This window comes from Notamacropus eugenii, chromosome 4, assembly GCF_028372415.1.
Source record: "Notamacropus eugenii isolate mMacEug1 chromosome 4, mMacEug1.pri_v2, whole genome shotgun sequence".
NCBI lineage: Eukaryota > Metazoa > Chordata > Mammalia > Diprotodontia > Macropodidae > Notamacropus > Notamacropus eugenii.
In genome coordinates this window covers 57,996,747-58,009,923 of record NC_092875.1, presented here as the reverse complement: position 1 = coordinate 58,009,923, position 13,177 = coordinate 57,996,747, and the positions used below count along the sequence as shown (strand labels likewise).

At 41.6% G+C, this 13,177-nt stretch overlaps 1 pseudogene; it reads right to left on the bottom strand.

The window, feature by feature from the left end:
* Window positions 1–2,850: 2,850 nt before the first annotated feature.
* LOC140502195 (leukotriene-B4 omega-hydroxylase 3-like) lies at window positions 2,851–7,883 on the bottom strand (annotated as a pseudogene).
* Between the last annotated feature and the right edge of the window lie 5,294 nt (window positions 7,884–13,177).

The following is a 13,177-nucleotide window of genomic DNA, read 5'->3' as shown; positions in this document are numbered from 1 at the left end:
GCATTTTTCTTATGATTGTAGATAGCTTTGATGTCTTTTTCTGAAAACTACCTGTTCATATCCTTTGACCATTTAGTGATTGGGGAATGACTCTTATTTTTTTTTAATAGGGCTCAGTTGATTATATATTTGAAAAATAAAAAAAGAAAAGAAAAAGGAACATTAAAAACAAATATAAAATAAGAAAAAAATAAGTATGCCATGTGCACAGTAAAACATAAGAGAAGATTCAAAGTATACAACAATAAATTTCCACTTCAAGAAAAAAGAAAGAAAGAAAATAAGACCTTTATCAGAGAAATTTGCTGAGTTTTTCTTTGCATATTACTTCTTTGTCTATGGTGTTTTTCAGCAAAATGTAATTTCTCTGATTATTTTTTTAAAATTAGGGATCTTTTTGCTTTTGCTTTGTCTGAGATCACAATTACTACCCTTGCCTCTTTTACTTCAGCTGAAACATGAGTCTTCTCTAGCCCTTAATTTTAACTGTGTGTATCTCTTTGTTTCGAGTATATGACTTATAAACAACATATAGTCAGATTCTGATTTTTAAATCATTCTGCTGTCTACTTCCATTTTATGAGTGAGTTCATCCTATTCACAATCACAGTTGTGATTACTAACTGTGCATTTCTTTCATAATATTATCATCTATTTATCCTTTTCTTTCACTTTTTAAGTTATCACTCCTACTGTTTTGCTTCTGATCACTGCAGCCTTTAATCCAACCTACCTTTTATTTTCCAATTCATGTCTCTTATTCGCTTCCTCTCTTATTTCCCTATTAGGTAAAATAGATTTCTGTACCCAACTGAGTACATATGTGTGTGTGCACATGCATGCACATGTATGTATTCTTCCCTCTTTGAACCAATTCTGATTAGAGTGAGGTTCAAGCATTGCCCATCACCTTCATCATCCACTTTCCCTTTCACTATAAAAGTCAGGTCAACAAACATGTGCTATGTACCATGTTAAGCACTGAGGATACAAGGAAAATTAACCCCCCAAAAATGAGACAAATGAAGCTCAGAATGATTATTTGCCCATGATTACATAGCTATTAGGAGATAGAGGTAGTTTCAATCCCCATCTTTCTGACTCTAAGTCCTGTAAACTATTCACTATGCAAGGCTACTATGTTAAATATGGAGATATATGCTGTCAAATGTTTAACAAGTGACCCTCAGGGAAAAAAGTGTATATGTAACATACTTTTAAGTTTAATCTGTATTATTAACATTTTCTCCATCACTTTTATAAGCCTAAAAAATCAACAAAAGTACAAAGCCCTGATTATTTGTGGTGTTTGCCAGTACCCAAGGTATAAATGTTTACAGTGACAGAGAGAGAGAGAGAGAGGGAGAGAGAGAGAGAGAGAGGGAGAGAGAGAGAGAGAGAGAGGGAGAGAGAGAGAGAGAGAGAGGGAGAGAGAGAGAGAGAGAGAGAGAGAGAGAGAGAGGAGAGATGGCAGAGAGAGACAAAAAGAGAGACAGAGATTTATAATTGTTGAGACCTTCCCAGCTTTGGGGCTTGGTATTGTACAGAAGAGAAAATTGATTAATATTTTATAGCTTCCCAAAAGCATAGAAAAAGGAAGAGTATCTAGACCAGGCCTAGATGTTATTAGTATTTGTGGGGAAAATTTTATAAGTAAGCTGGGAGTCTGTTTCCCTGAGGTGATTACCTCAGGAACTTCCCTTTTCTCACTGCTTGTTCCCATATCAGGCTTGAAAGGAAATCTCTTCTTCCAAGGGGCAGAGGATAAGAGCTAGAAAAAGGAAGTATTTAGCTCTCACACCACCACCTTGCCCTTCCAATTATTAGACCTGTATAACCAGAAGTTTACAAACTTGGGTGACTGGAAAGATGGTGATTCTCTCAAAAGACATAGGGAAGTTTGGAGAAGAGATGAGTTCAGGGTGGTGAGAGACGCAATGTCAGGTGAGGTTAAGTTTGAGATACCCTACATGACAATCAGTTTGAGATTATAGCAAGCAGTAGGTGATGCTGGATTGAAACCGAGGAGGAAATTTGGATGAAGTTGTAGTGGGATCATCAAAGCAGACAAGGAATTCAACTGCAAGAAAAACATTGGGCACAAACTCTGAGAAAACCCTGTTGATGAAGTCCTATTCTGTGATGGCAAAAACAATGGAAGACACAATTTGGTGAGTCTCTGTGCCTCTCAGGAACCAATATCCTATTCAGGTCCTTAGGAATTCAGGTCATTTTGTCTCTGAGATCAGCTTTCTTTCCCTATGACATGATACATCTCAGCATAAATGTATCATCATCAACTGCCTCCCTCCAGTAGGTCTAGATGCTCTCTCTGCCATAAGGGTCCTATTAGGCAGAACTATTCTCATGGGATCCCTAATTCTAGAGAGACCATCCATCAGCAAACACATTTTAAAGAAAATTAAGCTACATTAAACATGACAGCACTACAAACACTTAGGATATAGTCATAGGATCAGAGATTTAGGCCAGAAGAGCCCTTAGAGGTCATTGAGTCTGGTCCTCTCAATTTACAGCTGAGGAAACTGAGGCCCCTGAGAAGTTAATTGACCTTTCCGGAGTCACACAACTAGTAGGAATATGAGGTAGGATTTGAACCCAGGTTGTGTTGGTTCCAAGCTGAGCATTCTGCCCAACCTAGGACTTGATGCTGCAGAAAATCAAATCTCAGGGATCTCATGTTTGAGTCCAGGTATATCTAGGACTGAAAACAGGAACAGTTGTACCCCAGAGCCTGGACCTAAGCACACAAAATCCTGGCTTCTCTCTCTTGGCCCTAGTCCTCCAAGTCTGTAGGCAAGGAGACACAAAGTAAAAGCCAATATATTGCATATTTAAGTGTTTTTATTTAGAAACATTCCAATCAAATGGTGGCTGGAAGGGCAAGCAGAAAACAGTTTTCCATGCTCAAAAGCAGAAGGATATATCTAATGATCATTTCTGAAGGGTTTCTGAGAGGTGTGTCTCCAGGCTGGGAGGACCCATCAGGGGTTCCACCTTCAGGCACAGACCTCTTTCTGCTGAGAATTTCTGGCTTCCTTCAGACTGGGTGTTTATCAAGGAGGACTTGGAACCTCAGTAGAGTGAGGGCCAGCACAACCTTCATCTCAGAAATGGCAAAGTTCTGGCCAATGCAGTTCCTGCTCAAGGGAAGAAGAATTTGCAACTGCCAGACCTTGACCCCAGGCTATTTCTAGGGTCCTCCCATACTGAGATTGGGCCTCCAGTTCCCTTGATGGGGACTTGGAAACAGGGCCCTTGTTGGACATCGATGCCCACACTGACCTAGAAGGGGTACAAACATCACCTGAGGAGGTCAGGGAAAGAGATGGGGAAAGAATTGACTTACCTAGATCCAGCTGAGAAGGGTTTGAAGACCAGGGGCAAAATCTTTTGAAGATTGGTGATGTCAAAGTGATATGGGTCATAAACCTGGGGTGTTGACAGGGTTTTGCTCACCCTAGGCATACACTTTCCCTCTTGCCCAGGATACTCCTCTGCAATACAGCTAGACACCCCCAGGGATAATCAAAGCTCCTCTCTCCTGCCTTCAGGCCTCCCATGACTTGATTTAGAGTGGAGCCCCACTCCCATCCCCATTAATGTCCCACTTTTCCATCTCTGACTAACCCAGGAGTCTTTTGTTAAGGGTTGACAGAGATACCTCAGGGTTGGGCCACGCAGCAGTGAGTTCCTAAGATGCTGATCAGGCAAATGTTTCCTGTTGGCCAGAATAGGAGAAAGCCTAGTTTAGCTTATAAACTCTACCAATGGATGTGTTGGACCAACCTCCCAAATGGGCCCTGACTATTAGACTTCTTTAACCCTTTCCTGTTGCTTTGGTGCAAGCCCCTGGCAAGTGAACCTTTAGGGATGATTTGCCCATCAGGCAGATGGATGTCCTTGGCACAGCAAAGAGAGATCATGATAACTGGTGGGTGCAGTCATAGGCTCTCTTTGATGCACATAGTCAGGAAGGGCATCTGGGCCAGATCATCGCTGAAGACAGAAACCCTGTCAACTCTAGTGAAGTGGAGATGGGGAGAAACTCCTCCATCCTTTTTAAGGGCAGAGGGGGCAATGTTAACATCTAAAACCCTGATAATCAAAACAGGGAAAGTCTACAGGACCCTGATACTCAGTAACCATAAAGCCCTAGATATCAAAACTTATGTGAAGGGGTTAGCATAAAAGTCTGAATGTGGACTTTGATAGCCAGAGATCAGAAGGCTCTTATTAAGTGGCAACTTTGGAGGATGCTGATGGGAGCTCAACTGAAGAAGAGAAAATTGGGGGAGGGGAGAACAGGACTCAAAGTCAGGTCTTAGATGTAGAAATCACTCAGGGTTTCAGGTCTGAGTGGTATCTGGGGAAAGTTACCCAGAAACCCAACAGAAGCCTAGGGAACCTACATGACAGGGAGACAACAGTGGACTGTAGCCAGATGGAACAACAGGTTGGCCTCTGTGTCTCTTTTCCTAGGGTATACCCCCTGGCATGGAGTGAGGCAAATGAGATAATGGATTCAAAGCACTTTACAGACTTTAAAATGCTATATAATATTGATTGTTTTGTGTTGTTATTATGACCCTGAAGTCATGGAGATGGCTTCATTCCCTCTACTATACTCTTCTTGAACTCAAGCAATGATTACAGAACAATACAGGGGAGTGCTGGTAAATATTTAACAACCAGGCTGGAGAGGAGGGAAACGTATGTGCACACATTTGTTAAAGTTCATTCTGCATCAGTAACTTTTCTCCCTCATCTTCTTGTTTCTAGAGAGTCAACACAACAATAAATTTAGCAGTGATTTGTAGAGATTGTTGATTTTTGACCCTGGACATTTAACAATGAGCTCTTACAAAACAGTTATAGTTGACTCCAGCACACTCATGGTTCCCTACTCGCCCACCCCCATAAACACCCTGGGTTCCCTTCTTAGTGTCAGTCCACACTGACTATTCAATTTCCTGGGGCTGACAACCTCTCAGGAGCTCTTATATCTCCTAGCAACAACGGTCCTGATGCTCCTGATGCTGGGCCAGGTTGTAGAGAACCCAGGAAATGCCACTTGCAGTTGTGTCATGACCTAGGGGGTGGAAAGATAAGGAAGAGAATCCCAGAGAAGACAGAGAAGTCAAGAGAAGAGCTCATCATGATCCAGGGGAAAGAATATCCCCCCATCTCCCAACATTAGGCTCTGCTCCAGGTCTTGACCTGTGCAAGGAATTGCTGAAACACTGTCCAGGCTAACCCTAGTTCAAGCGAGGGTCAGTGGGGCTGATGGCAGGGATGAGATGCACATGGAAAATCCCAGCTCTTCCCCAAGCACGCTCAGTCCTACCCCTTCTGTCCCATTTGAAGCTTACCTCTAAACATGAAAGTGTCAGCTTCTGCCTGGATGTCTTTGATAGAGTCTTTCCATCTTCATCCTAGAACAGACCCCTCTCTATGAGTTCTTGACCCTTTCCTTTCCAATGAGAGAGCCTACTTAGATGTTCTAAGGCAGAGCCCTCCAACCCCCTTTTTACCTAGAACCACTCCCTTAGGTGACACAGTGGAAGAGCACAGAATTTGGAAGTCAGAAAGACTTGAGCTCAAATCTAGCCTCAGACAATAGCCCTGTGACTCTGGGCAAATCACTTACTCTATCTACATCAGTTTCCTCCTTTATAAAATGGTGACAGCAACTAACCTGGTCATTGTGAATATCAAACAAGTTACATATAGAGGGCATATCACCACAAAAGAACACTTTGATAAACCTAAAACAACTTTCCATAGTTCCCATGGAACCTAGAACAAAACCCACCTCCCCTGAAGGCCTTCTGATGTATCTAGAATCTCAGAGCCCTCCCAGATGAAAATAGATATGGCTTTCACTGATGCAGAATCCCTGAATTAGAAGAGACTTTTATCTAAAAGTATACATATTCTCTGTTTTTAGAGACCCTCCAAAACTTTTGGGTCTTCTAGCATATGTGATATCTCTTGGTAAATCTGGAAACAATCATAGATACTCTAAAGTATAGCCAGAATCTGATATACCTAGTAATAGCCTCTGGGAACCACAAACACACACACACACACACACACACACACACACACACACACACACACACTCCTCTCTTTTCCCTCTTCCTTCTCCTTTCAATTCTCCTTTCTTTTTCTCATCTATACTTATTTCTATCTTTATTCTTCTCTAAACTATCAATCATATCTATCTGTATCTATCTAACACATATTTCCTTTCCACACCCACCATGCCTCCAGATCCGCCTAGCCAGGGCTTGGGGTCTGAGATTCAAATGCTACTTCCCAGCCTCAGGGCTTTGGGCGGGGGCAGGGCTGCTATTCAGTGTGAGATTAAATTCAGGTGCTCAGGTGGGGGCAGAGCTGCCACATGGGGCTCAGTTCCCTCAGGGGGTTTATGCAGAGACCTTCAATAATGGATCTGAGCTCCTGCCTACTTTGGGAGCCCCTGTCCGCTGCTGCCTCTGCTGCTGCCTCCCGAGGGGGCCTGAGTTATGAGGACACCCCACTCCCCTCTCGAGCAGCCAAAGAGGCCCTCTCACCAACCCTTGTCACCTGTGGGTGGAGGGACCTGTGTTGCTGCTGGAGATTCTGTCCCTGAAGCCTGCTCGGATCTGCTCCTCTCAGTGCTGCATGGCCAAGGCAGGGCTGGGCTCTGCTCTGGGTCTGGTGCATGACGGACCTTTCACGTCAGGTTTTCAGGCCTCTCTGGAACAGAAATCTTATCTGCTCTGTTGTTCTGTGGCTTCTGCTGCTCCAGAATTTGTTGGGAGTTCTTCTTTACAGAGATTTTATGGGCTGTGGGTTTCGGAGCTAGCACATGTGTGTCTTTCTACTCCGCCATCTTGGCTCCTCCCCTCCCCAGTTCTAATTGCAGGGCTTTAGAGATTATATCTGTGGATATATGGTGCAGAATTCTATATAGTCTCAACAGGGCATGAATGTCTCCCTGTCCCCCACCAACCTATGGAACATAAGACATGACCTAGACATACCATTACTGTAAAGACCAGATGCCCCCATATAAACATGATCCAGACATCTCTTAGTCTTGACTCTGGATACAATTCAGGAAAAGTATTCTAGATACAAGTCTAAATATAGCCCTCATCACAGCCCAGACATGGCTTTGAACATAATATATATGAGGTTCCAGGGACAGCCTAGACATGCCCCCAAATCTGCCACAAGTATAAGTGACATGAGCCCAAATCATGGCCTTCCAACATGGTACCATAAAGCCCAAATACAATCCTAAACAGTCTTAGGTATGGCCTCAAAGGTAGCATCAACACAGCTCAGACATGGCTTTGAACCTCCTGAGACACAGCCCCAAACATACCACCAATACATCACAGACACAGTTCAGATACATTCTGAATGTGACCAGAGGAAGCCCCAAACATGGCACCAATACAGCTTAGACATGGCCTAGGACAATCTGAAACATGTCCCCACATACAACCTCCACACAGCTCAGATACAACCCAGATGTGGCCCAATGCAGTGAGAGCTCTGGACTCAGAGAAGTCACAGATGGAGACCAGACAGACCCCAGGGCTAGGGTCCAGTCATAGCAGCTGGCTAAAGGAATGAGATCCAAGGGAGCCCAGATAAACAGGAGACAAAGTTACCTTAAGTAAGATTTTCTTTTCCCCTGCTGTTTCTGGAGCCAGCTCCTACTCATTCCTTCCTTCTCTCCCTGTCCCTGGGGAGCACAGCCAAGCCTTTCAGCGGGAAGGAGACAAAGGGGAGCAAGGAGGAGGGAAGTCTACCTGAGGCCAAGAGGACTGGCTTGATGTAACTGAGGTGCAAGTGCGTATCATGGCGCACCAGGCCCTGATCCAAGAGCAGCACACATCTCTGAAGCTGTAGACCACTGACTGTGTACAGCTCTTTGGAATTGTGAGTCTGGGGGAAGAATGGAGAGGGAGAAGTTCACATCCGAGGAGGCAGGAGGAAGAAGCCAGGGGGGCAGAGGGGCTGACTGGAGTCTGGAGTCATTTTCTGCCCTTTGTCTGACATCTCCCTTTATCTCCAACCTGTTTACTTTCCCCGAAGAGTCCCCCAGAATATGCCCTCCCATGAAGCTATGAAGTCAGGAACAGAAGAAGGGAAATTGAGGGATAGTTCCTCCATCTGTTGAGTGAGGGAATGTAAAGACCTTGAAAGAACTAAAGAGAACATTGGGAAGGAATTGCTAGGAATCTGGACCCTTCCTTCTGTCTGAAACCTTATCTTTGCTTTAGCCATGACCCAAACAAGTTCATAAGATCATGGGACCCTAGAGCTGGAAGGGCTATCAGAAGTGTTTAGTCATTTTTCATTTGTACCTGACTTCTGTGAACACTTTTAGGGTTTTCTTGGCAAAGATACTGCAGTTGTTTGCCACTTCCTTTTCCAACTCATTTTAGAGCTGAGAAAATTGAGGCAAACAGAGTTAAGTATCTTTCCCAGGGTCACACAGGTAATAAGTATCTGAGGCCAGACTTGAACTCAGGTTTCACTCCAGGGCCAGTGCTCTATCCACTGTGACACCTAGTTACCCACTTCAGAAGTAGAATGCCATAATTTTTCAGATGAGGAAACTGAGGCCCAGAGAGGTTATACAACTTACCCAACATCACCTACAGAAAGGGTTTTGAGGCCAAGCCCCCTGACTTGAGCGTCAGCAATCTTTCCACTGTCATTGACTAAATCCCCTCAGTGTCAGGTTCCTTAACAGTCACACCAAATAGGACCATGCCTAAGAGTTCCTTAATTTGCCAGTTAATAATCTGAGAGTAAACTGGTATCCATACATCCTCTTCTCTAGGCTGAGCTTCAGCTACATGATAGACGTATGATTTTATGAGTACAGAGAGCTCCTTAGGGGAAAACTCCCTCTACTCATGCAGCTTGGCACCTTCTAGTCTTAAAGAATTAATTATCTCATGATCCAGAGTTAAGTGACATATAGATAGAATGGACTTGAAGTGGTACCCGATCCCAGGACTTTCTGAATCCTTGTCCATTCTGTTACACTGTCTATCCCAAATACAGGGGATCAGTGTCAAGCTATTTGTTTACCTATCAGTGCTGCCCTTGTCTTCTCTGTTTGTAAGCCTTCTCCAACAACTGGGCAACCATGGCCTCCTGGCTCTGACTCAGCACCAAAGGAACTTCTAGGAGGAAGCATCCCACAGACTATACAACACTGTGAAGGAAGCTCTATGATCATGCCCATTTTACAGATGATGAAACTTTCACTTTGAGAGAGCTCCCTTCAGAAAGTTTCTTCCCCTGACATGGAGACTGAATTTATGTGTTTGCAGCTTCCACCCGTTGTCTTCTGGGCTTAATAAGAAAAGATTGATCCTCATTTCATGTCACAACCCTTCCTATACACAAAGAAAACAATTGCTGTTTTCTTCTTTTCTTCTCCTCTCTCCCCTTGTTCCTTTGACCAATCACATCATTACGGGAACTCCAGGTCCTTTGTCATTTTGTTTGCCCTCTGCCTCATCAATGCCTTCCTCAAGTATAGTACCATGACCTGAACACAATACTCAAATGTGGGCCAACCAAGGCAGAGTCTTTGTTCAGCAAAATCCAACCAAGCAGAACCATTTTTTCCTAGTCTTGAACTTTATGCCTCTGTCAATGTGCCTCAAATTCTATTAACTTTCTTAGTTACCATGTTATAGGACTGGTTTTTTCTTGAGATTAGCATCTATCTAGCTGCACCTCTCTATCTTGTACTTGTTAAAATGACTATTTGTTCCCAAATATAATTTGATCCACAATGAAATTTATCATATTAAATTCAGCTCAACATTTCTGTTTGCCACAATCTTTTTGAATCCCAATGGTCATCTGGCTGGTGAGCTAGCTTTGTGCCTCCATTCACACATTCAGATTCCTCCATCAATACTGGACTTTTAACTCTCTGCATACCTACCCCTCCTTTCTCCTACCAGTATATATTCCTACACATTGTCCCAAATATGATTAACTCATTCCTTCCTGACTTCTGCCTTTCTTTCTTTAGGCTCCACCTCAAAGGCTTCCTTTTCTAGGTCTTCCCAGACCACCCCAATTAAATGGGATTTCTCTCACCTTCATTTTTTGGTTTTTTTCCCCCAGTTAAATATAAAAATAATTTTAATATTCATTTTTAAAACTTTGAATTCTAAATTCTCTCCCTTCTTCCTTCCCCACCCCTCCTCACCTATTGAGACGGCACACAATTTGATAAAGGTTTTGCATGGTAATCATGCAAAACATTTCCATAAGTCATATTGTGAAAGAAAACACAGACAAGAAAAATCTCAAGCAAAAGAAAGTTTAAAAAAGTATGCTTCAATCTATATTCAGGTACCACCAGTTCTTTCTCTGGGGATGAATATATCTTTCATCATAAGTTGTTCACAGTTGTCTTGGATCATCGTATTGCTGAGAATAGATAATTCATTCACAGCTAAACATCTTAGAATATTGCTGCTACTTTGTACACAGTACATTTTACTTTGCATCAGCCTATGCAAGCCTTTCCAGGTTTTTCTGAGAGCATACAGTGCAAGAATATTCCATCTTAATCACATACCATAACTTGTTCAAATAGCTCCAAATTATTCTACAGCATGGTTGAATCAGCTCACAACTCTACCAACAGTGCATTGATGTCTCATTTTTCCCACATTCCTTCCAACATCTGTCTACATTTCTATCCTATTAGTCAATCTAATAGGTATGAATAGTGTCTCAGAATTGTTTTGATTTGCATTTCTCCAATCAATAATGAAATAGAGTATTTTTTCATTTGGCTATAGATAACTTTGATTACTTCATCTGAAAACATTATATCCTTTGATCATTTATCTATTGGTTGAATGGCTCTTATTTTTATAAATTTTACTCAGTTCTCTCTATGTCTGAGAAAGGAGGCCTTTATCAGAGAAACTTGCTTAAATTTTTTTCATACTTATTATTGCTACCATATTTCCCTCCATCCTGTCCCTCATCAGTTTATTCTGTTCTCTCCTCTTTCACCCTGTCCTTCCTCAAAAGTGTTTTACATTTGACTATCCTGTTCCCCAATTTTCCCTCCCTTTTATCAACCCCCCTTCTCTTATTCCCATTCCCTAATTCTTTCTTGTAGGGTAAGAGATTTCTATACGCAGTTGAATATGTATGCTGTTCCCTGTTTGAGCCAATTTTTAGGAGAGTAAGGTTCACTCACTCCTCATCACCTTCCCACACTTTGCTTACATTGTAAAAGCTTTTACTTGTCCCTTTTATATGAGATAATTTACCCCATTATAGCTCTTCCTTTTTCTTTCTCCCAGTACATTCCTCTCTGACCCTTTAATTTATTTTTTAGATATTATCCCTTCATATTCACTTTACCCCTGTGCCCTTTATTTATATATACTCTTTCTAACTACCCTAATAATGAAAAAAGTCTTATGAGTTACAAATATAAACAGTTTAATCTTGTTAAGTCCCTTATGGTTTCCCTTCTCTATTTACCTTTTCATGCTTCTCTTGAATCTTGTATTTGAAAGTCAAATTTTCTATTAAGCTCTGCTTTTTTCATAATGAATATTTTAAAGCCCTTTATCTCATTGAAGATCCATTTTTCCCCCTAAAGGATTATCAGTTTTGCTGGGTAGGTTATTCCTGAACGTAATCCTAGCTCCTTTCTCCTCTGGAATATCATATTCCAAACTCTATGATTCTTTAATATAGAAACTGCTAAATCTTATGTTATCCTGACTGTGGCTCCATGATACTTGACTTGTTTCTTCCTGGCTGCTTGCAGTAGCTTCTCCTTGACCTGGAAACTCAGGAATTTGGCTATAATATTTCTGGCAATTTTCATTTTGAGATCTCTTTCAGTAGGTGATCAATGGATTCTTTGAATTTCTATTTTACACTTTGGTCCTAGAATACAGGGAGGTTTTCCTTGATAATTTCTTGAAAGATTATGTCTACACTTTTTTTTTTTGATTATGGCTTTCAGGTAGTTCAATAATTTTTAAATTATCTCTCCTGTACCTATTTTCCAGGTCAGTTGTTTTTTCCAATAAGATATTTCACATTGTCTTCTATTTTTTCATTCTTTTGATTCTGTTTTATTGCTTATTGATTTGCCATAAAGTCATTAGCTTCCATTTGTTCCATTCTAATTTTTAAGGAATTAGTTTCTTCAGTGAGCTTTTGGACCTCCTTTTCCATTAGACCAATTTTGCTTTTTAATGCATTCCTTTCCTCTTTGTCTTTTTGGACTTCTTTTACCATTTGGGCTAGTCTGTTTTTCAGGTAATATTTTCTTCAGTGTTTTTTGTTGTGTTTTTTTTTTTTGTATCTCCTTTACCAAGCTTTTGACTCATTTTTCATGATTTTCTTAATTTACTCTTATTTCTCTTTCCAATTTTTCCCCCACCTCTCTTACTTCTCAAAATCTTTTTTGAGGTCTTCTGTGGACTGAGAACAATTTATATTTTTCTTCGAAGATTTGGATCTAGGAGTTTTAACTTTGTTGTCTTCTTCTGAATGTGTTTTGATCTTCCCTGTCATCACAGTAACTTTCCATAGTTAGAGTTTTCCCATTGTTTTCTTATTGCCCAACCTATTACTAGACTTTTTGCTCTTTGTTAAAGTAGTGCTATGCTTTCGGGGTGGAGTGTGCACTGTCCAAAGCTTCAGGAGCTTTGTGCAGCTATTTTCAGAGATACTTGTAGGATCTCATAAGTTTTCAGTTCTTCTCACACTTCTAAAGAGAGGTATTTACTACTCTCCTGGCCTGTGTGTGACCACAAGTACTCTTTTCTGCCCTGGAAATGTGAGGAGAGTCTCCTCTCCACTGTGGCCATAAGTTCTGCCATACTAGTGCTCCTCCTTATCCTGGGACTAACACCTAGAACTTTGACCTGGATCCAAGTATGGGCAAAGCAATAATTTCCTGGTCAATGTTAGCAGAAAGACCCCTGTAATCTCCTTCTGACCAGTTGTTCAATCCCCTTACTACCTATTGGCTAAGAGCTCCAGAAGCAGCTGCTACTCCTAATTGAATAACTCCCAAGGCCTGTTCCAGGTTTTCAGTGGCTAGAGCTGTGCTGGCATGGACCATTCTTAG